The sequence below is a fragment of the Spermophilus citellus genome (assembly GCF_964194105.1).
Source record: "Spermophilus citellus genome assembly, chromosome: 3".
NCBI classification, from domain to species: Eukaryota; Metazoa; Chordata; class Mammalia; order Rodentia; family Sciuridae; genus Spermophilus; species Spermophilus citellus.
The window spans coordinates 135,477,102-135,502,825 of record NC_138184.1 but is presented as its reverse complement, the minus strand read 5'-3'; the positions used below and the strand labels follow the sequence as shown (position 1 = coordinate 135,502,825).

Here is a 25,724-nt window from a genome sequence, read left to right as displayed (position 1 = left end):
TCAGCGCCTGGCGCTCAGCAGTCTCCGGAAGGACACATTGCCCAGGAAGTCATGGTCAGGAAGCAGCTTTTATTTAAAGCATTTTCTGTGTCACAAATAGATCTCCGCACTATAGCAACCAGGATATCATGAGGAAGGAGCAATGTCCTGAGAGTTCACACACGTACACACACACATTCTCCAAGGCCAGTTCATACAATGTGTCTATGGGGAAAGAAAATGTACAGGAGCGGATAGGACCACATTCAGAATCGACCTTGAGTTCTCCTTTGAATGAGCGTTGATTACACAAAGGAAGTAACAATCATCCTCTACTGCCTCTCCTCATTTCTTTATTAAACTTAATTTTTTAAGTGGGTAAAACGGCCATGTGATCCTGTGTTGCGCGCGCATATGAAGATGTACAGAGTAGTCCCCCTTCCCCATGTCACACACTATTCAATATCCACTTATACCCCTTCAAGCCACCCAAAGTAATTTGTTTTTTTTTATGCCTCCCTCCTGAATGTATTCATGTATGGAAGACAAACACAAAAATATCCCATTGCATGTTACCTTCTCTTTACATAAAAGATAGCATTGTATCCTCTCCTTTTTCATTTAGCCTATCTTATCAATCTTTGCATGAGACTACAATGGAGCATCCTTAATCTGTACACAGCTACACTGCAGCCAGATGAAGGATGTTTCCTAGCTGGTGAACCAGGTCTCTCTTGTGGGTGTTTAAATGATTTCCTACCTTTGGCTATGATAAACAAGACTGGGATACATTAAGAAAAGCAAACATCATTTTTGCATATGTGAAAGTATATCCTTAAAAAGTCACAGAAGTTAAAACTGCTAGAGCAAAGAGCATATGAAGTTTTAGATTTTGAGAGTCATTTTCAAACGTCCCTCACAGAGGTGCCACCAATTTAGATGCTTCCTCCAGCAGCATACGAGATTGCCTGTTCACACATTCCTCCAACAGAGTTTTCACAAGCCTGACAGGTTGAAAAACATCACAGTGTACTTGTAACTTGCATTTTTCTGATTTTGAGTGAGGCTGGATGAAGGGGAAAATGCACATGTTCAATTTCCTGTGAACTGTCCTTTGCCCTTTTCTGTCAAGTTCTTGGTCTTTTTTTTTTCTTTACTTTTTAAGAAAATGATCTCTTTATGAAGATTTAAATGAAACATGTGGCTTTCATTGTTTATCAGACCAGAGTAAGCCTTGTCAGTCTGTCCCAAATCTCAATGGCAGTTGGACATCCCTGGGATGATAGAGATAGCAGAGCGAATAATGGCAGCCTCCACAACATAAATAACCAACTTCAGCAGAGCTGACAAGTCAAGGAAATGAACCAAAACAAACTGCTGCTCCTTTGGCCAAGGATGATCAGGGAGGCCTGCTGTGAAGCTAATCAGTGATGACCAGCAAGGGCAAATCTACAAAGCAGTGGCTGAATCACTCATTCAACAAATAATCATTGAGCCTCTACTCCAAGCCAGGCCTATTCTCCAGGCTAATGATACAGCAGCAAACCTAGGTGTCAGGCAGCAAAAAAGAACATAGATAAAAAAAAAAAAAACTTCACTAAGAAGGCAGTACTTGAGTACACACCTATGAGAGATGAGGAAGGGGCCTTGTGGGAAAATCATGTCCCAGGCATAGGAAAGAGCAAGTGTGAGGGCCCTGAGGCAGGAACATACTAGGTAACAGTGAGTTGTTGAAGCCAAGTAAGGGTAAGAGTAGTAAGAGAATGAGTTGGGTCATACCTTGGCAGGCTTATCCCCAGGCCCTTCACCCCTTTGGAGCCTGATGATACCCCTTGGCTTGTGACTTCGAAAGAAGGAAGTTCATGTCCATGCACATCTTCTCAGAGTATAAATTTCCCAGGGGACCTTTACCAAAATGCCAAAAATCTTGCATTCTATTTGAGTAATTTTAATTTTCTAGGCTGTTATCCTCAAGAAAACTTATTAACCTAACCATAACAATACCAACTGCTGCTTTGTTTCTAACTCCCCAAACCTGCAAACAGTTGGATATGTAACAATAGGGACTTGTTAAAATAATTACGGTGTCTCATATGTGCAAACATAAGCAGACAATTGGGCTTCCTCTTAATAGTCTGCACTCTGTTTGAATGCTTTAGCATTGGAAAAACAATGCAGTCTATCTGTACTATATCACTTCAATTCAGAATCCAAATTCAGCTTCTACACCTTAGAATAAGAGTTAAGAAAGCAGGCTCTACTGTGCACCCAGATTCTGACCCTATCAGGTAACACCATTGGAAACAAAGGGCACACAGTCCTGGGGGTTAAGTAAATAGGTCATGGAAATAAAAATGCAGTTTAAGCACCACCTCCCCCTTCATAAAACACCAAGACTGCACCTGAGGAGGCCATTTAACATTCGAGGAATCAAAGGCCAGGCTTGTTTTCCTGCCCCTTTAACTGGCATTTATTTCTCAAAGACTGCTCAGGGAAAACCTGCTGAACAGGTGAGAATACAATAAGGAGGCTCTCCCAGGTCTCCTAAGAGGCCATGGTGGACAAAGCGGCCATTGAGAGGGGGAGGAAGCAGGGGCTTCCCTGGGGACTCACGCAGCCCAGACAAGCCAAGCTGACCTTTTGGGCTTCCCCCATGAAGAAACAGCAAGGGTGGGGGCAGCAGCATGTCTCCTCTGGGGTGGAGGCAGCTACTCAACTGCAGACAGAAAAATCCAGTCCACATTTTACCCTCAGGAGTCCACATTTCTGTCCTCTCTAATTTTTATTTCCATGAGGACACAGCAAGCTCTAAAGGCAGACCCTGTTGCTTCTGATGGAATTCTGGGGAGGTTTCCAGCTCTGGCTTTCTCACACTTGATACAATTAGCAGTTGGGGCCATAATTATTGTTGGGGGCAGGGGGCTGCTCTGTGCATTGTAGGGAGGTGGCAGCATCCCTGGCCTCTACCCATGATTAAAGGTCAACAGCCCTCCTCAGTCACCACAATCAAAAAATGTCTCCAGATTGCCAGATGGCCTCTAGGGGACAAAAAAATCATCCCTGGTTGAGAGGCTATAAGCTACCAGATCCGCCAGGCAGAGTACTAATGATCAGGGCGAGCCATCCTTGACCTGACAAGAGGCAAAAGGCCTCATTAAGCTCTGCAGGAAATATCAACACACAGGCCCAAACTCTTTGTTGTCAATAACAGAGATGGAAATGCACTTTTAAATATTTAGCCAACACATTCACTATCTTGCTGTCCTTTGCTTCCCCCCCAGCAGAGCATTTGTGGCACGTGACTCTTGTTGTCAACTTCTCTCCACTGCACTTGGACACTCTGGATGCAAGACCCACATGCAGTTCACAGTTACATATCCGGGGTCAGTCAGGCAGGCATTTTAACACATGGTGGTTGGACAGCGGACGCTGCATCTATTCTGTGATTAACATCTCATTAGAGCTACCAGTGGTTAAACTGAGTCTAGTGTCAAAATCACCCAAGTAGATACCTAGGGTTTTAGTCAGTATTTTTCGTTGCTTTGACCAAAAGACCAGACAAGAAGAATTTTATTTGAGGCTCATGGTTTCAGAGATCTCAGTTCATAGATGGCTGACTCCATTCCTCAGGGCCTGAGGTGAGCTAGGACATCATGGCAAAAGAATGTGGTGGAGGAAAGTGGCTCAGGACACAGTCAGAAGCAGACAGAGGGGGGGGGGGGAGCGCGCTCTGCTCAACAAGACAAAATATATACTCCAAAGACACACACCCCCAGGGACCTACCTCCTCCAGCCATTCCCTACCTGCCTACAGTCACCACCCAGTTAATCCCTGTCAGGGGATTAATGCACTAATTAGGTTAAGGCTCTCATAGCCCAATCGGTTCATCTCTAAACCTTCTCACATCCTCTCGCACAGGAGCTTTTGAGGGACACCTCACATCTAAACCATAATACCTTGTATTGTTTGAACTGCCCAATAAATATAAGCAATACAGATTTGTGTAGACAGCCTGGTACTTGTACACAAACTGAAACTTTTAGATCCACTAAAGGGAGAAGCAAAAGGCAAACTATGCAGCTGACTGGACATTCCAACCACTCAGCCTTCTAATGCTACTGTTGAAGCCAGATTTAAAGTTAGGTAGTCAGTGTAGTTAGGTAAATCAGGTCTAATATCGAGTGAAATCTAAAATGGAGGCCATGTTGAGAATGAATTCCCGGAAAAGTTGAGCAACTCTCTGGGAATGTTAATGAAGTCCAGGAAACAGCCCCCAACAGATTTGAAGATAGCCCATCCCAAAGAAATGTTAATGAAGAGCAAACTTGAAGATGCTGACTCAGAAGTGCTCAGATTATTTATTTGGCCCACCTGTGTCCCAACCCTTCTGGGCCTTCCCACCTACATCCCATCACCATAAAATGGAGACAAACCGCACTTCCATGGATTCCATCTCTTTGGTCTCCTTCTTCCTCTGAAAGAAGTCTTTTTCTGCTGTCCTTTAATAAACTTCTAATTTTCCACTCTGACCTTGCCTCGGCGTGCTTCTCTGGTGTTATTCTTCAACATTGGGGAAGCAAGGACTCAACAGTGGTAACACTATCAAATCCCTGGAGACAGCTAGGGAGGAGGTGGAGAATTCTACAATGTTCCTGTTTTCCTGCTGGATTTACTATATCTCATGGCTAATATTAAGATTCAGTAACCTGAATATGCATGCTTAATAGTCCATTTATAGTCAGTTGCATGCACTGAATGAGACAGAGGAGCCCCTTCTTGCTAGAACATTTGTTGCTAAAACCTGCATATCAATTGCATGTGACTCCACAAGTCCTGAACAAGGCCATCCTCCACTGAATGTGTCCTTTGCTTTGGGGCATGTTTCCCAAACAAGGGAAAGTAGACACTCCATCCCTTCTGTAAATCTGTTCTCTCCTCCCACCAGCCCGTGTCCAAAGATCTCCATGTCTGCTTGTGTCGAAAGCTCATTTTGTTCTGGTTGATTAAAGATGCTATATCTCTACATGGCTTTCCAGGCAAGTTGAACAGATCTTGGGTTTCAGAAGTTTCCCAAATAACTGACTGATTTGGGTTTTTTCCAAATTCCCCATATAGTTTTTGTTTTGGGGACCCTGCAATGACTTCAACCCCTTTTATCTAATCCATAGTCTTTTTTGTTGAACCACACACCACACTGGTGCAAAAAGGATGATGCAACACATCATGCCTGCAAGATCTTTGCAGAAGCCCAGTGCTGGGAAAACCAACACTGGCCATTCCCACCTGACCCCACCTCAATGAAAGAACCTAATAGATAGGCTAATGCAGGCAAGGCAGAGCCACGGGAGAAAAAAAGACCAAACAGTTGGAGAAGTCTTTCAATTCCTCCGCCCCTCTCCTCTTCCCCAGAAAAGTTGTCCTCTGCCCTACTAACCGACATTATCTTTACTGATGGGTTAGATTTACATTGGGTTAGAGAGAGGTGGAAAGAGACTTGGAAAGCAGCCTTCCATTCACTCTCTGCTCTACTCAGTCTTCCTGGAGCTCCCTAGTTTTCATTTTTGAGGTACTGCTTTGCATGGAGCATGGTGCCTCAAGGAGGCGCCTGGAAGACAGAGCAGATAAAAGTTTTGTCCTTCATGCTGCATCCTGCTTTTCCAAACAGACCGATATCATCTACATCCCATATGGACAGGTATAAAAACTACAGGACAGTACCGTCAGGTGCATGTTATTCTGGCTGTAGTAGTTATCTAGGCCTCCTGAACCCTGTCTTTGTTTCTCTTCTAAACACATGTCAGTGAGGGTCAGACAATCCTCTTGCCAAATTAGATGGATGAGCAAAGCCTCAGGGAAGACCACGGAGGAAGGAGTGGAAGGTGCGGTGGGGTGGTTCAGTACATGATGCAGTACCACTGATTCGGTTTTAGTAGGCTTTTGCATGCCTGGGACCTAAAGACCTGACAAACACAGAGTAGAGTAGGAAAGGCTTATCGCGGCTTACAGTTTCAGAGATCTCGGTCCAGAGAAGGCCAACTCTATAGCTTTAGGCCCAAGCTGAGGCAGAACATCAAGGCAGAAGGGCGTGGTGGAGGAAAACAGCTCAGGATATGGCAACCAGAAAGCAGAGAGACAGAGCTAAGCTCACCAGAGACAAAATATAAACCCCAAAGATACACTTCCAATAACCTACTCCCTTCAGCCACACCCTACCTGCCTACAGTTACTACCCAGTTAATCCATATCAGTGGAATCATTCACTGATTAGGTTAAAGCTCTCGTAATCAAATCACTTTACCTCACACCTCATATTTAAACCATAACCGATTCTGTTTCTATTAGGGACTCTCTACCCATTCTGAGGACAGAAGATGGCCATGGAAGAAACTCTACAGCTTCAGAAAAGAGGGAACACTGTAACTTCAGTACAGAATGTATAAGCATTCAGAAAAAAAAAAAAGTGAGGAAAGGAAAGAACTAAATCAAATGTGGAAGCTTAATATTGCATTTTATGTATACGCTGCTGACAACAGTCATGCATGGTAATCTTAGTAATAACTTGGCCCATTTACTTGCCAGGAAGGGAAATGTGCTATTGGCTTGCAATAGGCAAGAGACCTGCAGAGAAAAGTCTTTGCTTTCAGTGTCTCGAACTCTCATAGAAGCTATGGAATAGCTTCCAGAAGGGACTGTGGGCAGGAGCAGAGAACAGGTACTGGGCATTGGATATTGGAGACTGGGCTACACACACCCCTCCACTTAGTCTTCATCACAGCCCTGAGTGACAGATGTTATTACTTGCACTAAATTAATGGAAATACTAAATCTTAGTGCATTTATATATTTTCCTTCAAATATTTACATATTTGACAGAAGTCTCCATGGGAAGATCCCTGTTATGAAATTGGCCAGGGCCCTACCCCCATACCAACCAGGCCATCCCACCATTCTCATGTTGAAGTCCTATTCCCCAGGACCTGAGAAGGTGACTCTATTTGGAGACAGATGATTAAGTTAAAATGAGATCTTCAGGATGAGCCCTAATTCAGCATGGCTGGTATCCTCATAAGAAGAGGACACAGATAGGTGAGAAGGAAAGACCATGTGAGGTCACTGCTATCAGCCTAAGCAAGAGGTCTCAGGAGGAACCAGTCTTAAAGATACCTTAATCTTCTGGTTTCTAGATGTGTCAGAAAATAACTTTCTGATGTTTAAGCCACCTAGCCTGTGGCTTTTGTTCTGTTAGTCCTAGCAAACCAATAAATACAGCACCAAGGACAGGAAGCATAAGGGAAAGACTAATGATGTGATACAGAGTCTGCATTCCAAAAAGCACTGTTAAGAACCTAAAGACAATGATCTGAGGAAATATGTGCAATGAATAGGACCCAACTTGGCACAAATATCTTTAATCACAGGCTCTTAGGAATTTTTTAAGAAAAATAGCACAACCTAAAGAAAATGGACAAAGCAATCCACAGAGCAGGAAAGGCGTATTTAATAAATATTCCCCAAAAGTAAAAGGAATGCAAATTAAAATAACAAAGCATTCCCTTTGGCCTATCATATTGGCAAGGAAAATGTTTATTGATTGGTGAGAATGTAGAAAAACATAATACCTGCTATTGCCATCAAGAAAAAAAATACAAGCAAAAGCCCTTTATAAATTTAAATTGCTTTTTTTTTAATCCACAAAATTTGGAGTGATGAATTTGGTCAATATAATTTCTATTCTCATAAAACCACTAATACAGGATTTACAACATTATTGGCATTTTGGGCCAGATATTTCTTTGTTACAGAGGCCATCTCCAGCACTGGAGGATGTTGGTAGCCTCCCTGGCCTCTTCCCACTAAATGCCAGCAGCACTTCCTCAATCGAGACTTTTGGAAACATCTTCAGATATTGGAAAATGTCCCCTGGGGGCATAATCTTTCTTGACTAAGAATCAGGGCACTAAAATGAGTGACTCTACTTTTGCTTTTAAAAACATTCATCCAAGCATGGTGGTGCACACCTATAATCCCAGCAACTCCAGAGGCTGAGGCAGGAGGATTACAAATTCAAGGCTAGCCTCAGCAATTAAGTGAAACCCTGTCTCAAAGTTTAAAAAATAAAATAAAAAGAGATGGGGATGTGATTCTGTGTTAAGCATCTAAGGTTCAATCCTCAGTACATACATACATACATACATAAATGCTATTCATCCTATTAACCAATTTTAAAAGTGGGCATTAACAGGCATGAATATAATATGTTCAGTAAATAAAAGCGAGGTAAAAGGTAAAGCAAGGATCAGTTCAAGAAATTCAAGGTTTTATTTTTGTTTAAGCTGCTAAAAATCCAATAAGATGGAATTCGATGTGAAAACGTGAATACCCGGAGAACATGTGAGAACAATTTTAACAATTTTTACTCCAGCACTTTTCTCCCACACACAGCTCTAGGAAAATCTTGTAGCTTTAGGTTTTGTTCATCCAGCAAACTTTTCCATCTCTCCCTTTCCGTCCCCTCTGGCTCCTGGCCAATGACACTGCCCATATCCTTGGCACTAATGACTGATCCAATATACAGGGACCCAAACAAATTATTTTCTGTGGATTGATCGATGAAGAAAACAGTTTCTCCTCCTGCCAGGGACAGAAGCTAAAGCTGCTGCAGCCATGCTCCCTCCATGTGGGGCAGGGCCTTCTGCAATAGGAAGGAATGAAGCAAAGAGAGACAGAAAAATGAGAGAGCTAAGAAGAGGACAGGAGTCCTAACTACATCTGGTTTCTGGTTTCTATCACTTTCCTTCAGTTCTCTGAGTTACCTAATTTTCTTCCTACATATACAAATGAATAAATTCTCCAGTATGCTAACTAAGCAAGTTTAAATTGGGGCTCTGCTACTTGTAATTGAAAAACTCCTAATATAGAAACCCTACCCTATCTGTTTACTGCCCTGAGTTATAATCTTGTCATTAGAGGATTGGAGCACAAACCACATATTCAAATTACACAATCTAACCTTGCAGCCAAGTGAGAATGTTCTATTGTTCCCCAAGCGAAGGGCCCATATGTCTACTAGTCCTCAGGCTGAGAAGCTGTCTGGGCTCTCTGGTACTGCTAATAGAAGTCATGCATGGATTTCAGGAATTAGTCTCACTCCAGCATTTCCCACACAACATCACTTCTCTGAGTTATTAATAAAGGCAATGCAAAAATAAAGAAGTTAAGTCTCTTGGAAACACTGAATGCAACAGTAGTTACTAATAAGTAGTACTTATACTATCTACTTTTCATAGGAACTTTATGAAATAGGTACCATATGAGCCTATTTGATAGACAAGGAAACTGAGATGCAGAGACGTTATGCAAATTGCCATCATCTCACATTCATACAAGCAGCCCAGCCAAGAACGTAAACCACACCTGTCTGATTTAGTAGCCCATGTTTATAATCACTACAGCATTTCTGAAAAACAAAAAAAAAAAGGTTCTTTTACTACAGGTCTTCTCAGGGTCTTTAATGGCCTACATGTATATTGTAAAATTTCTATATGCAATCTACAATATTTCTTAAATGTATTCAGAATTTTTTTTTTCTCTTTTCACACGACATCTCATGGCACTGGTTTCTCATGGGAGATACTTTAGGAAATAATGATTTGAGACTATATGCCTCTTCAGCTTCTCAGGAAAAAGAACTGTTGAATAGTCTTGGCCAGAAATGTAATGGAACATGGCAGAGAAAACTCTTTCCTTTAGTCCTGTATTGAATTATCATCACCTGCACCTAGGGATTGTCTCCAGGAAAGCAGCCGAAATCCTTTAAGTAACTCTTTCCAATCCACACAACAGAGCAAAAATTCAATTAACTATAGAGTCTACTGTACAAATTGGCAGACACCAAAAAAAATGACAGAAAAAAAACCCCAGAATATGTATATTTGTGGTCTTCTATAGTGTGGTCACTTTAACCTGAGCCGAGCTTCCTGCTTTAAATCTGTGGATGATGACTTGGTACCTGTATGACATAAGCTTTCACAGCCTGCCTCCAAGTAACCACCGACCCATCCTTCCTCACCAAGTGCAACCCTGTCCCCCACCACTCATGCACAAGCAATTACTGCAAGTCACACGTGGTGGACTGGTTTTCTCTTATCAAAAGATCCCTTGCAGTGGCTGCTGATAGCACTGATGAAAGAAGGCAAGGCCCCAGAATGCCAGCTCAGGACCATTCTCCAGGTGTGCCAAGGTCGAACAGCAAAGAATGAGAGACTTGTCACTGATGATGTTCACTGTCTCTTTCTTCTTCCAAAGGCTGCTGTTTCCTGAGCATGCCGCTGCCTTGTTCATGATGGTCCCTCTACTTCAGATGTCCTTTCCTCTCCTATAAGTCAGTGTCAAAGATTCCCATCCAGACTTCAAATCCAATCTCAGGCACCAGCTCCTCTGAAAGATTTCCCTGACCTATTAGCCTCCCATGCCTGAATCCGACCTCTTGGGCACATATAATGACCTACCAGTGCTCTTTTTTACACCCATCCTATTAGTTTAGAAGTTTCCAAAGGGAGGAATCCTTGTTCATCTTTGTAGTTCTGGTCCTTTCCAGATGGTATAGCAAAGAACAGCTCAATATTTTTAAGACAAGTGAATGAATGGATGATTGAATGAATCACTCTTAAAAAAAAAAAAAAGGAGATTAAAAAAAAAGAAGAAGGATTCCTCAAGCCAATGGTGCATTTTTAAAATCCAGAATTCTTTGCACAGAAAACCTCCAGGCATTTCTTCAAAGAGCAGCTATTCAGTTGTCTCATTGGACAGAAATAGAAATGGAGCTAGCTGCTCAGAGGTGAGAGCAGTGTGCCTATTCCAGATTCCTTTTCCTCCTGGAATAATTACATCAAAAACAGGATGAGACCCTAGCAGAGCTGCTGGGCCCCTTCCCTTCACTCAGCTCTCTCCCACTTTGGGAATCAGCATTTCAACTGGAAAGTTCATTATTTTGCAAACTAAAATGCACACTTCCTCCCTTGTTCTGGTTTTTGGATATTTGCTTTTCAAATTCCTTTTCAGCTGTTGTAATGCCAGTGGCTGGCTGTCTCCTCCCCGCAAGCGCTGTCACTCAGTCATGTGTGCACACATTCCCCAGCGGAGGAGGCAGAGCTCGGGGCCCAATTCCCTATCGCAGAACCCAGACTCGAGGCCACAGGAAATGCTGGAGCCTTTCCACCATCCTGCAGCCAAGCACTCAAAGTTTCCAAACCTGCTGATCAAAAAACAATATGGGAAACTTCTTTCTCCGCCTCCCTCCATCAACAGCAGAACTATAACAGCCACCCAAGGAAATTCGATTGCATCATATCAGCAGGGAGGCCCTCTGCAGAACATGGGGAGCTGGACTGTGCCTCCCCTGGCTTCCACCTGATGACCTCACACAGAATAGGCATTCTGCAAACCAGAATGCAGTGCCACATGGCATACTCGCACCCAATGGCAATTGCCTTCATCTTTTTCTCCCTCCCTCAAGGCCCCAGGTTTCATTCTGTGCTTGTCTAGGGTCACAGGCTGGCCTAGGTGTTTATCCTGGTTGTGCCACTTCCAAAGCTTTGTAACTCTGAAAAAGTTACATAGCGTATGTGATTCTCCCTATTCATCTATTCAATCGGAACAACAGTAATACTACTGGGATCAGAAATGAAACCCTGATGTCCCAAAGTATGAGGCTTTGGCATGTAGAGAAATTTGAACTAAGAGTCATCCAAAGGCCCTCAGAAAGAGCTTCAAAAGTTAAGTCTCTCTCTGACCTTCTCCTGCCCTTCCTTCTCCAGCTCCCTCTTCTCCCCGAGGCAGGCAACAGAAACTAAAACTCCTTGTCCCTAAGGCTGGTCATAAAAACTAGAACTCCTCTTCCCTAAGACAAAGATGAAACCTAGAGGGAGATTCTAGAGAGGTCACTTTCACCCTTCTCCCTTCTTCCTTGAAGACCCTTGTTCCAGAGGGGTCCTGTCCTATCCCCTGGAGGGAGAAATGTTTCACAGAGAGGCCAAGAAGAATCTCAACAGACAGGCTTGGCTGCGTTACCCCCTCTGTCTATGACCATTAGATCAGACCCTTTTGATCTAATCACATTTTCACGTGGCTGTCCATTCTTCATCAAGCTTAACCATAGAAGTAGAGTCTCTGAATGCTTTGGTGCCACGTAAAATTTTGATTAACGAAATGTGCTATGCTTTTCTCTTATTAACATTTCTTTTGTTTTACAGCAGTGTCAACTGTGGCCCACATGATGAGTAAGGAGAGATATCACATCTTCCCACCCCTACAGAATCTTTCTCATGATATTGTTATGAAGATGAAATATCTAAAAATGCAGTTGGAGCAGTGCCTGTCCCAGTATTATTACTCACCCAAACATGGGGTACCCGGATGGATGAAACCACGGTAACATGTCTGTTATCTCCTATCATGAATGCACAGAGGCCCCACTGCCCAGGGATCTTTTCTACTTTTAGACCTAGCAGCTTTATGATATCGGAGAAGAAATGATAATCTTGCCTCCAGTCCAGTGAGGTTTTTAGATTTGGAGAGGAGGAACTGGAGGAAGAAAAGTAGGGGTACGATGTGGGAACATTGGCAACATTGGCGGGAGAGAGAAGAGGATTGCCTAAGCAGATGTTCTGATGGAAGATAAGGGACTCATTTTCTCTCCTGACCACAGGGAGGTGACAGGGACTCAATTAGTTCTAGATGCTTCCTCCCCACCAAGAACTAATACAATATTAAAAAAAAAAATTTAAACTACAATATTTAAAAAAATATATAAAAACTATTTGATAACATAATGTTAAGTTATTTAGAGATGATTTCAAGTATCTGGGAGGAAGTGCATAAGTTATATGCAAATACTAAACCATTTTAGTATCAGGGACTTGAGCTTCTGCCAATTTGTGTACTATTTGATCCTGGGACAAATTCTCTAAGGACCCTGAGGGACAGCTCTATTTTCTCCCTTTAGTTCTTAGGCACACCCACCAGCAAAGCAAACCAGAACACCTATAATTTTTTTTATCTCTTTCCCCTTAACAGGCTATGTCAACCCCCCCTGGACTTTATAACACAAATCTCTTCCTTCTAGCCTTTATCTGAGTTTCCCCAGAAGTTTGATACAACTTGTCTTAAAGCAACACAAGCAGGGCACCAGTTATCAGCATGGACATATGGCCACACTTTGAGGATTTTTTCACAGATGACAAGAGATCCAAAGAGTAGTGCTTAAGAAGAACAGAACTCGGGAATGCCTAATCATATTTATTGATACATAAAACCTGGAGGTACTAAAAGACAGTCCCTGGAACATATTTAGGGAAAAAGAAAATAGTTCTTTTCTAAAAGCCAGTATTATTGATTACATCCTGGGGTTTCCTGTCAAGCTGTTTACCACCATCCTGAGGATAACATTCTGGATGGTAGATTGTTTGTTTGTTTGTTTATAATGCCCATTTCCCCCTCACTGCAGCCTGGACAGAGCTTCCCCACAACCAGTTTTGCACTCCCTGGGAAGTGGTCAGATTAAAACCTGATAAGAGGGAAAAAAAAAGAGAGGAACTTCCAATTCAGTGTGGAGGCTTGCTGATTTCCAGACCTTTGAAAACTTACTTTGGTTTCTCTTCTACCCTCCACTAACAGGATGCTGATAATTTAAAATCCTTTTAATCTGCACCCAGTTCTAGCAAACCTGGGCTTTGATAAGTACTTTGTATGTAAAAAAAAAAAAAAAAAAAAACAACCAAACAACAAAAAAAAAAAAAAAAAAAAAAACCAATGACCATAAAAACAACCACAAGAAAAAAAAAAAATCAGAAAAGGCCACCATGCATCTTAATCACTTTATGATTGCAATATACTTCACCTTGCTTAGAAAAATATATCAGGCATTAAAAATCTGTGTACAGCACATGAGTTTGCTGACAGGTCTGGTAATGGTAGCAGATTCTGAGACCTAATTATTTAAATCAGTTCAAAGAAAATCAGATTTTACTGGACATGGAAAAATCTTACTTTTCTCAATCTTCTAAAGGAAAGGTAACTCCTACATTCTATCTACAAGCAAGATGCAAAAGAAAGAATAAGTTCTAGAGGCAGACAGAATATTTGAACGCAAAAGGGGTGATGTTTTAAGCCAAGCTACAAGATGAGTAGATGTGCATTTTACTTTGGCCCACAGGAAGACCAGACTGAAATGAGGCAGAGATGGCCAGGTGCAGATGGGTAAGAAAGCCACTGATGGCAGTGGTTTGGGCTGAGGTGGAACTGGAGATGGAAAAGGTGACAGATTTATAATGTACTTAAAAAACTAAGATCAAAAGAAGTTGATATTAGGGGGAGAAAGGAAAGCTGGGGTCCAGGGAGACCAGGATTCTAGCTCCCAAAACAGAATGCATGATGATGTCCTTTACTGAGATAGGAGTGTTCCAAATAGAAGCTGGCCTCCCAGCCCACTTGTTGAGCAGTATCAAGTCAACAGGTGATCAGACTCACCTGGAGGAACCAGGGGAAAAGTCCAAGTGTTAGTGCAATTCACATCCCTTTACTCTCCTCTTCCGGCAGACTTATATGCTCTACTGCAGCCTTTGAATACATGGCCATTTCCTCCTTAATAAGTGGGAGGCAGCAAAGGACAGTAGTTACAGTCACAGCCTGGACTCAGACTGCCCGTGTTCAAATCTTAAGTTTCACTACCTCCTAACTTGGTGGTTTTGAAAAAATTGCTCTGTATCTCAGTTTACTGAACTGTAAAATGGGGAAAACTACAGCACCTATCGCACGGGTTTCTCAGGATGAGCACTGAGATGCTGATGATGATAGTTAACGCTTATAAAATTTATCATGTCCCAGGCACCCTGCTGAACGGTTGACTCATTCAGTCCTCACAACAGACCTAACACATAGGTGCTCTCTCCAGAAATGAGGAAATGGAGTCATTAAGCCAACCAATCATGAACTTGGCTAGTTAGCAAGCTGGACAGTCCAAAGTCTTTGCTGTGACCATTACACTAAACTTCCTCTGACCTTAATACACATGGTGCTTAGAACAGTGCCCAGCACAGAGAAGAGCCAAAGACTATTAGCCCTGACTATGAAACGGCCTGCTTCTAGTACCTATATGGTTCTCAAGGAAGAAGTGGTGAGGCCGTGGGGTACTAAACACATTTCCACCACTGATCACTGCCACTCTTTACCAACTCATATTTATGCAATATCGACTGTGACTTGCCAACGTGCTTCTGAGTTTGACTCTCTGGACAAGAATCAAGTTATGGCCTGAGATTTTCAGCCTCAACAAAGACTCAATTCTTGATGCTGTTTTAGAACCTGCAACTTAATACTGCCTCTGAGAGACAGCTCTGCAGGAAAAGTACCCCACAGCTCAGATCTTAGCTTCCGGTGTGGTAAAACAGGGATCTTTTCATGACCTCTATCTTTGTACCTTTTCGGTTAATGAATGGATAAACTTCACTGTGAGTTGAATATACTCTCCCACCTGCTAGAGAAAGAACAGAGAGAGTCTTTTATAAGCAGATAACATGATTTTATTTCCACTAACAAGGAATAATCTTAATTGACATCTAGCTCTGTCAGAGCACAGCCTCAGAACAAGTACTCAAAACTGAAATAATCACTTTTTGGTAGCAGGTCTCAGCATTTAATGAGCTTATTATGGCAAAGAACCTAAATAGCAAATCAATTCACTCAGGTACAAGAAAGTTCATTGGGAAGTTACACAGCTCAAAGTGAAAGTTTATGAAACTTGACTGAAATTAAAGAAAAAAAAAGAAGAAGAAGAAAAAAAAAAGCAAGCCCTGGTTGACATTTCAAACATCTACTTAAAAATTCCCAAGCAAAGATTAATTCAGTCACGCACATAAAGCATAAAACTCTGAGGGCCCAGCAGCCCCAAATAACTTTTCTGAATAAAAACCCAAACTCTGCCTGTGGGTGTTCATTGGCAAACTTAGGAGGAGGTAAAGTGGCAAACCATTTAAACAAGTGATCAAATTAAGTTACTTGAGTTTCAAGGATTTCAACCCAATATTCAGTTCAACTAATGAGGAAGACCTATCTGGTTTTAACTACCTGCAAAGAGTAAAGAGTAATTGCACTCTGCACCCTTATCAGTAAGTGTAAAGTCACTACTATCTACAAAGATAGTGACAGAATTGGCTTCAATAGAAAGATTATATAAACAATCTTAAAGTTTAAGAAGAGAAAACTGGCTTAAAGATCTCTGGTAAAACCATAAGATAGAATAAGCAGTCCTCTACAAAATAACATTAAAAAATCAATAACAGTAGACAATATTCACAACATATTTTATTGACTCATTTGTGCCCATTAACATAAAAATGTTTGAATAAATATTTATTCAATACACACCCAGTACACCGGCAAGAAGTTAGAATTCTCATACATTACTGGTAAAATGTAGGGCTCCTTTAAAAATCATTTTGCTCAGTTTCTAATAATAATAAATACACTTTTACCATATGCTCCTACTACATTGCAGTTCTACTCCTATGGATTGACCTTAAAAGAAATGAAAACAAACATCCACAAAAGACTTGTATGTAAATAATCTATAAGTTGTTTTTTAAAAAATAAAAGTCAAATGCCCATCAATTGATGAATTTATGAACAAATTATGGAACACCATCTATACAATGGAAGATTATTCTGCAATTAAAAAAAAGAATTAGCTACTGATATATATAATAACAGAATTGAATTATGCCATGTCAAAGGTTGGCACATGTCACCCTACAGGTCAAATCCCATTACTGTCTATTTTTGAAATGTTTCATTGAACCAGAATGACACCCATTCAGTTATACATTGTGAGGCTCAGAAAACAATACCCTGACGTATGATGACTTGACATGCAGAGTACTTGGAAATAAAGGAAATTGGATGGCATCAGAAACAGCCTCAGAAGCAGTATCTTTCCACCCTTCTTCTATCCTTCTCTCTCCTACCCCTTTTCTTCCCCAGAAGCAAGTCTTAGAAACCAGAATTCCTCTTCCCTAAGGCTGGTTATAGAAACCAGAACTCTTCTCCCACAGAGCAAGCCATAAAATCCATAAAGGTCACTTTTCCCTTCTCCCTTCCTCCTCAGAGGCCCTGCCCCATAGCCAGCAGGAAACACTGCCACAGAGAGGCCTAGAAGAATCTGAACAGACAGGCCTTGCTGGGTTCCTCCCTCAGTCTCTTACCATTAGGTCAGACCTTTCTGTCCAATCACAGGCCCACATGGCTGTCCATTCTTTCACCAAACCTAAGCATAAAAGTAGATGGTTTTCCCTGTGCGTTTGGATCGTCATTGCTGAAGGCTCCTATGTCGCATAAAACTTGGGTTAAAGAAATGTGCTATGTTTTTCTCTTGTTAACCTTACTTTTGTTTTTTGGGGGTGTTGGCTATGACCCGTATGATGGGGAAGGAAAGGTGTCACAATATGGCCTAAGACCTCTTACACTACTAACAACAGAGCTCAGTAGTTCCAACAAAGATCCTCTTCCCTGTGTTCCAAAAAAAAAAAAAAAAAAAAAAAAAAGGTCTGCTAATCCCTCTGCTGAATAAAAGAAGACCAATAAAAAAGACCATATACTGTATGATTCCATGTATAGAAAATTCTAGAAAAGGCAAAGCTGTATTGATTAAAAACTTATCAGTGGTGGCCAGAGGTGAGGAGAGAGATTGGGTAGAGCCTGACTGCAGGGGGGCACAAGGGGAGTTCTGCAGTGTCCAATATGTTCTGCTTCTTAACTGTGGTGATGGTCACCTGACTACATACATTTGTCAATATTCACTAAATGAAAATCGATTAATTTTATTATACCTCAATGAAGTTAACCAAAAGGAATAGTGTATGTGATGAATGCACGCACAATTTTATCAATTATTACCTTCTGCCACATATTACCATGTACTGCTTCCTGCCTAGTATTCTTTCAGGTAGTAAGAATATAACTGAACAAAGGAGACCATGTTTCTTACCAGATGGGACCATTATAATAGAGTGGGGCCTCACAGTGTCTCAGGGCACACAGGCAGCAAAGTAAGCCTGTGGTGAGCCCCTAGGACTTCAAGATTGTTCAAACCCACAACAGACTCTAGACTCTCCCTCTTGGCAATCTCAGACAATGCCATATAAACACTTCAAATGTATAGCCAAGGCCCAAACCTATATCCCTGCCTACTTTCCTATATTTCTTAAAAGCCTATATTCCTTCCTTCCTCAAACACCCATATGCCTAATTCACACAGCTACTCAGTTATCTCACAAGAACCTCAAGCTAAACATATATAAAACTAAACTCTTTCCTGCAAAATCTATTCCTTCTTCTGAGTTCCTCACATTAAAAAGCGGGTTTCTAGGCTGTGATCCTAGCCTCAAGGGGGACAGAAGTACAATCCCCTATTGTGCCTTAGAGAAGAGAAATAGGAAAGTTCATCTAATGGTCTACCAGAAATCCACTTGAGGTTTGGGATGTAGCTCAGTGGGAAGGCATCGGCTTTGCTTTCACAAAGCCCAGGGTTCAAAGACAGGGATGCCCTCTCTCACCACTTCTATTCAATATAGTTCTCGAAATACTGGCCAGAGCAATTAAACAGACAAAAGAAATTAAAGGCATTAAGATAGGAAAAGAAGAACTTAAATTATCATTATTTGCGGATGATATGATCCTATACCTAGAAGACACAAAAGGGTCTACAAAGAAACTACTAGAGCTAATAAATGAATTCAGCAAAGTGGCAGGATATAAAATCAACACACATAAATCACAGGCATTCCTGTATATCAGTAACAAATCTTCTGAACTGGAAATGAGGAAAACCACCCCATTCACAATATCCTCAAAAAAAATAAAATACTTGGGAATCAACCTAACAAAAGAGGTGAAAGATTTATACAATGAAAACTACAGAACCTTAAAGAGAGAAATAGAAGAAGATCTTAGAAGATGGAAAAATATACCCTGTTCATGGATAGGCAGAACTAACATCATCAAAATGGCGATATTACCAAAAGTTCTCTATAGGTTCAATGCAATGCCAATCAAAATCCCAATGGCATTTCTTATAGAAATAGATAAAGCAATCATGAAATTCATATGGAAAAATAAAAGACCCAGAATAGCAAAAGCAATTCTAAGCAGGAAGTGTGAATCAGGAGGTATAGCGATACCAGATTTCAAACTGTACTACAGAGCAATAGTAACAAAAACAGCATGGTACTGGTACCAAAACAGGCAGGTGCAACAATGGCATAGAATAGAAGACACAGAAACCAATCCACAAAATTACAACTATCTTATATTCGATAAAGGGGCTAAAAGCATGCAATGGAAGAAGGATAGCATCTTCAACAAATGGTGCTGGGAAAACTGGAAATCCATATGCAACAAAATGAAACTGAATCCCCTTCTCTCAACATGCACAAAAGTTAACTCAAAATGGATCAAGGACCTTGATATCAAATCAGAGACTATGCATCTGATAGAAGAAAACATTGGCTCCGATCTACATATTGTGGGGTCGGGCTCCAAATTCCTTAATAGGACACCCATAGCACAAGAGTTAATAACAAGAATCAACAAATGGGACTTAATTAAACTTAAAAGTTTTTTCTCAGCAAGAGAAACAATAAGAGAGGTAAACAGGGAGCCTACATCATGGGAAAAATTTTTTACTCCTCACACTTCAGATAGAGCCCTAATATCCAGAGTATACAAAGAACTCAAAAAATTAAACAATAAGAAAACAAATAACCCAATCAACAAATGGGCCAAAGACCTGAATAGACACTTCTCAGAGGAGGACATACAATCAATCAACAAGTACATGAAAAAAATGCTCACCATCTCTAGCAGTCAGAGAAATACAAATCAAAACCACCCTAAGATACCATCTCACTCCAGTAAGATTGGCAGCCATTCTGAAGTCAAACAACAACAAGTGCTGGCGAGGATGTGGGGAAAGGGGTACACTTGTACATTACTGGTGGGACTGCAAATTGGTGTGGCCAATTTGGAAAGCAGTATGGAGATTCCTGGGAAAGCTGGGAATGGAACCACCATTTGACCCAGCTATTGCCCTTCTTGGACTATTCCCTGAAGACCTTAAAAGAGCGTACTACAGGGATACTGCCACATCGATGTTCATAGCAGCACAATTCACAATAGCTAGACTGTGGAACCAACTCAGATGCCCTTCAATAGATGAATGGATAAAAAAAAATGTGGCATTTATACACAATGGAGTACTATGCAGCACTAAAAAATGACAAAATCATGGAATTTGCAGGGAAATGGATGGCACTAGAGCAGATTATGCTAAGTGAAGCTAGCCAATCCCTAAAAAACAAATGCCAAATGTCTTCTTTGATATAATGAGAGCAACTAAGAACAGAGCAGGGAGGAAGAGCAGGAGGAAAAGATTAACATTAAACAGAGACATGAGGTGGGAGGGAAAGAGAGAGAAAAGGGAAATTGCATGGAAATGGAAGGAGACCCTCAATGATATATAAAATTACATATAAGAGGTTGTGAGGGGAATGGGGGAAAAAAACAAGGAGAGAAATTAATTACAGTAGATGGGGTAGAGAGAGAAGATGGGAGGGGAGGGGAGGGGGAATAGTAGAGGATAGGAAAGGCAGCAGAATACAACAGTTACCAATATGGCATTATGTAAAAATGTGGATGTGTAACCGATGTGATTCTGCAATCTTTGTAACGTTTTGAACAACCAATAATAATAATAAAAAAAAAGCCCAGGGTTCAACCCCTAGTTCCAAAAATTAAAAAATAAAATAAAATAAAACACTTGACTAGAAGGGGAAATAACTTTTGAAAAGTGTCATGAAGGTCAAGGTAAGGTAATTCATAAACTTAACACATAAAAATTCCTAGTACCATAGGATCTAACCTCTGGTGGAATTGGAGAGAGAAGGAAGATGTCTCCAGGGCCTGGGAATCAAGAGAAGAAACAAATGAGAGTGACTAGGAATCTAAAGAAATCAGGGAAGTCTTCCATGGAAAACTTACACCCTAGTAGGACTCGGACCCCCAGGGCCATCAACCCTCCACAATGCTCCTGCATGGACTAATACAAATCCTTCAGGAATCCCCACTCAATTCAATTCCATCTAAGACCTGACCTTGGGTCAAGGGCTCTCTGCCATAAAGCAACACCCTTCCCACTGAAGGCCAGAGAATAACCCCACATGCACCCCATCTCTAGACCCAGAGTAGAAACGGCCAATATCCCCTCAGCATGGCAAAGTGGAACCTTCCACACATTTTTCCTTGGAATGAAAGACTAAAAGCAATTTTCATCTATGCCTTTATTAATATAAAATGAGACTTCAGAGAGATGCCAGGAACCCTCGTATGCTGCCTGTTTAATATGTACTCTGCCTAATATAATATTAAATGCATGACCAAAGGTGAGGTAACAAGTCAGAATATTGAAACATACTTATTCTGAAATTAGGGATCTCCTAAAGAGTTTTATTCACACTTGACCATTTTGCCTTTGCCTAAATGTTAATTCAGTTGGAGATCAAGAGCCTATTTGAATTGTTTCTTTCTTTTTAAAACCATTAGTATTTAGGGGGAAAAAATAACTCATAGGTCCTATAAGGCATGCCTTAATTCTGCTCTAATACTTTTTCCCCCCAGAAAAAAATTATCTTGATGATAAAGGGAAGAAAAACATTCAGATTAAACCAAAAATCTTCTTCATGTCATTTCACCATCTTAAAATACAGCAAGCTTGGCTCCAGGAAGGAGAGCAAACCAGATTGTTTTTGTGGTCACATCCTGTTTCACAGGTACCAGATAGCTCACAGCTTTTGCTACCACCATTGATGGAAAAATAACACAAGAAGTGAATCCTATTGAAGATGGGTCAGAAGCATCTAAAAAAGCTCAGGATGTTTTTATAAACTCTTGTGTGTCAAGGCACTTGGAACTTGTTAAAGATTACCTCTGAAAGGTGTCCAAAATGTCTTTATACTTGACAGTTGTGAATGACTGTCACAACTTGAAAGGTGAGAAATGTGACTGGGTTTTTTAGCTTTTATCAAACAAAAAGCTCTTCACCTTCACAGGTTTACATCTGAGCCTACATGGAGCAGGAAAGCAATAGCAGTTTTCCTGTCTGCTCCTATTGATTGGAAAACACATCTGGTCTTACCAAAATAACTTCTAATGCCAGGCCACATTTCTACTTTGTGTTTTAAATTCTATGATGTGGCCCTAGCTTCTTACCATAATCAAAGACTGGGAAACTTCACAGACTGAAGTCTTTCAAAAGGACACCTGAAAATAAAAAGGAGCTGTTTTGAGGAGCACTGATCATTTGCCAAGCTTGTTATCAGAGATCCTGCTAAAATGTGGCAGAGACCAGAGTGGAGCTGGGAGCTTCAGAGCTCCACAGGGATGACTGGTACTGCCTCTGGATAGTGTTGGTCCACACCAAAGCAACTGCAGAAGGAAAAGGGCAGCCAGACACCTGCTCAACATGGTACCTGAGGAAGTTCTCCACATTAAAAGAGCAGAAGAGAGGCCCTGGTCCAACTCAGAACTGCCAGAGTGCTGGATCTTCAAACATCAACTTCTCACCTCAGTTGTGCTTTCTGATGACCAAAACTTTGATCTCAGCAATCATAAAAGTTCAAAACCAGGGAGAAAACACAGGAAAAAAAATGTGGCCTCTGAGGTAGCACAGAGCGCCGAAGAACTCACCAATGAATTAATCAACACAGACCTCTGAAAAGCCCTCTTTCCCTCTATAGTAGACTCTTTGCTCTCAGCTACTTAAGTTAATTATCCCAACTTGCTACTTATCTTCTCCCTGACAGACAGAGACAGAGTGAAGTTTCACCGTAGCATCCTTCTCCCTCCAGGGTCGTTGCTATATCACATATGTGCAGGATTTTATGCTTCTTGAGTATAACAATGTTGGAAGGCTTATATCCATTGCAAAAGATTGCAGCCACTACATTGATAAGCAAATATTATGGTTTGGACCTGAGGTGTTACCTGAAACCTCAAGTATGAGACAATGCAAGAAGGTTTAGAGGATAAATGATTGGGTTATGAAAGCATTAACCCAGTGAATTAATCTCCTGATCGGGATTAACTGAGTGGTAACTGAAGGCAGGTGGGGTATGACTGGAGGAGGTGGACATTGAGGACATGGCTTTAGGGTATATATTTTGTATCTGGTAAATGGAGTCTCTTTCTCTGCTTCCTGATTATCATGTGGGCTGCTTCCCTCCACCACACTCTTCTGCCATGCTGTTCTGCCTCACCTCAAGCCCTGAGGGATAGAGCCAGCTGAACTTACAGACTGAGATCTCTGGGACTGTGAGCCCCCAAATAAACTTTACCTTCTCTAAAATGTTCTTGTCAGGTCTTTTAGTTACAGCATCCAAAAAGCTGACGAAAACAGAAAACATTTGACAGATGCATCACCAAGCTAAAATTTCACTTCCATCATAGACTTCTCTACGAAGGAGGATCCCAAGGAAAAGAAAATGACCTACAAACTGTTTCAAATTTCCAGCAGAAACATCCCATCATATTCAAAAAGGCTAAAGGACAAGAAGGAAAATTCAGATAAAGTACTCTTACTTTCTACCCTTAATTTTCTTAATACCTATTTCATTCTTCCATAAGAAGAAATCTAGCATATTTTTCTTCAGAGTTAAATTATGTCACATACAGCAAAATAAACATTATTTGCCCAAACTATTGGATATCATATTTTATCATTAACTATTTTTCATGTGTTAAAAAACCAAAGATTGAGGTTGAGAAAAATGATACCCCAAAGTATGGAGCCTTTGCATCTGAATACTTTGAATTGAAGGAAATATTCTCAGAAGCAAGATTCTTTATAACCTTCTCCTGCTTCCTTTTCTCCCTCAGGGCAGATCATAGAAACTAGAACCCTTCTATGCTGAAGCCAATCATAAAAGCCAGAAATATCGCCCTAACCTTTCCCTGTCTTTCTGTGTAGGAAGTGGCCACAAAGAAATTCTTTGACATCTCTTGTCTGGTAGTAGGTCATAGGACCCTCATTGGGGAAGGGGTCTTGTCCTATACCTAGGAGGGAAAAAATCCCACAAGGAAAGGCAAAGAATCTGAACATACAGGCCTTGCTAGGCTTCTTTCTCCATTACCCCTAATTGGACCCTTTTTGTCTAACACCGTTCTACATGGCTGCCTATTCTTCATCAAGTATAAGCATAAAAACAGTTTCCTGAGTGTCTTCATTCCTGAAGGCTCCTAAATCAGGTAAAACTTTGAATAAATATATTTGTTATCTTTTTCTTATTAACCTGTCTTTTGTTACCAGAATCTCTATCTGTGATCCTGATGTGACCCTTGCACAGATAAACCACTGCTCTTAGCACCCTGAACATTTCATCATACATGCAGCCTTTGTGGTAGATCAGCAGATAATTGTTTAGCAATCTTGTTTTACAAACAGGGAGCTAGAACCCAGTAGAAAATGGGACTCATTCCATTGACCTAACCTCGAGTGTATAGGACAGTAGCAAAGCAAGATGAAGCACTGGGACCACATGGGAATCATTCACACGTGGCAGTAAGACTCTATTTGAAGGAGAAAGTTACACTTAGAGTTTCCCACCTTCACACTGACAGCCTGTCATGGAGGAGGCTCAAGGCTGGAAAGACGTCAAGGGCCATTCCTCTGAAGTCTCTCCTGATAACATCATCTCCCAATGTTACACAAAGAATGAGGTCAAGTTCAGAGACAGTATTTGCCAAACTCCATCAAGGGAGAAAGAGAGATTCTTTATTCAGCTCACAAACATTAACAAATATCTTCTGCCCATCCTCCCTGGGTTTGGAGATTGTGAAACAAGAGAGGAGTAAACCTGGGTGGTTGCTCTGAAGACGTTCTTCATCTCAGAAAATGAATAATGGATCCAAGAGTCCACTGAGAAAGTAGAAGAACAAAAAGATATCACCTGCTACTAAAATATGTCACACAGTTTCATTCCATCAATAAAATGCATTCCATCTAAAGCAAAATCTCTCAGCTGAAGTTGTTTACAATCCAATGCTTTCTGGCCTCGACCTTCTCCTGTGTCCCCTAGCATGTTCCTTCTTGCTTTCCATCTGCCATCCCCACCACTTCCTGCTGCCAACTTGCTCACTATATGCAGGACTCAGCCCAGATGTCATGTTCTCAGTGAAGCTTTTTCTATGTTGCTAATGCCAGTAAAATTAGCATGTCTACCTCAGCACACACACACACCTTGCTAGCCATCCACTCCCTCCCTCTCTCATTCACTCTCCTTCACTCATAACTTATCACTGCCTGGCACCATATTGGACTCTTGCCTATCTGTATTGATTTATTGTCTGATTCTGCTGTAGAGTATAAACACTATAGAAGCAGGCATGTTGTCCTTTCCACCATTATTATCTCTAGTTAAATACTAAATGAATAAATGAATGAAGAAATAAACTAATCAGACTCAGGAGAAACCATTTATTTCTTAAACACTTTCAAAAAAACTCCTCAGGAATAGAGTGAAAAATAACAGCCTACAGATTCAGCTCAGGAAATGCGTGACTCTCTTCTGCAATGGTCCAACACAATATTGGAATCACCAAAAGACACATCCTAATTTTTTTGTGTATGACACTGAGGATTGAA

The 25,724-nt window shown here is 41.1% G+C and overlaps 1 protein-coding gene across 2 annotated transcripts in view; it reads right to left on the bottom strand.

Annotated features, from left to right (window-relative positions):
• The window catches only part of ELMO1 (engulfment and cell motility 1), a 562,967-nt gene that overhangs the window by 455,583 nt on the left and 81,660 nt on the right, over positions 1-25,724 (bottom strand). The window lies entirely within an intron of this gene.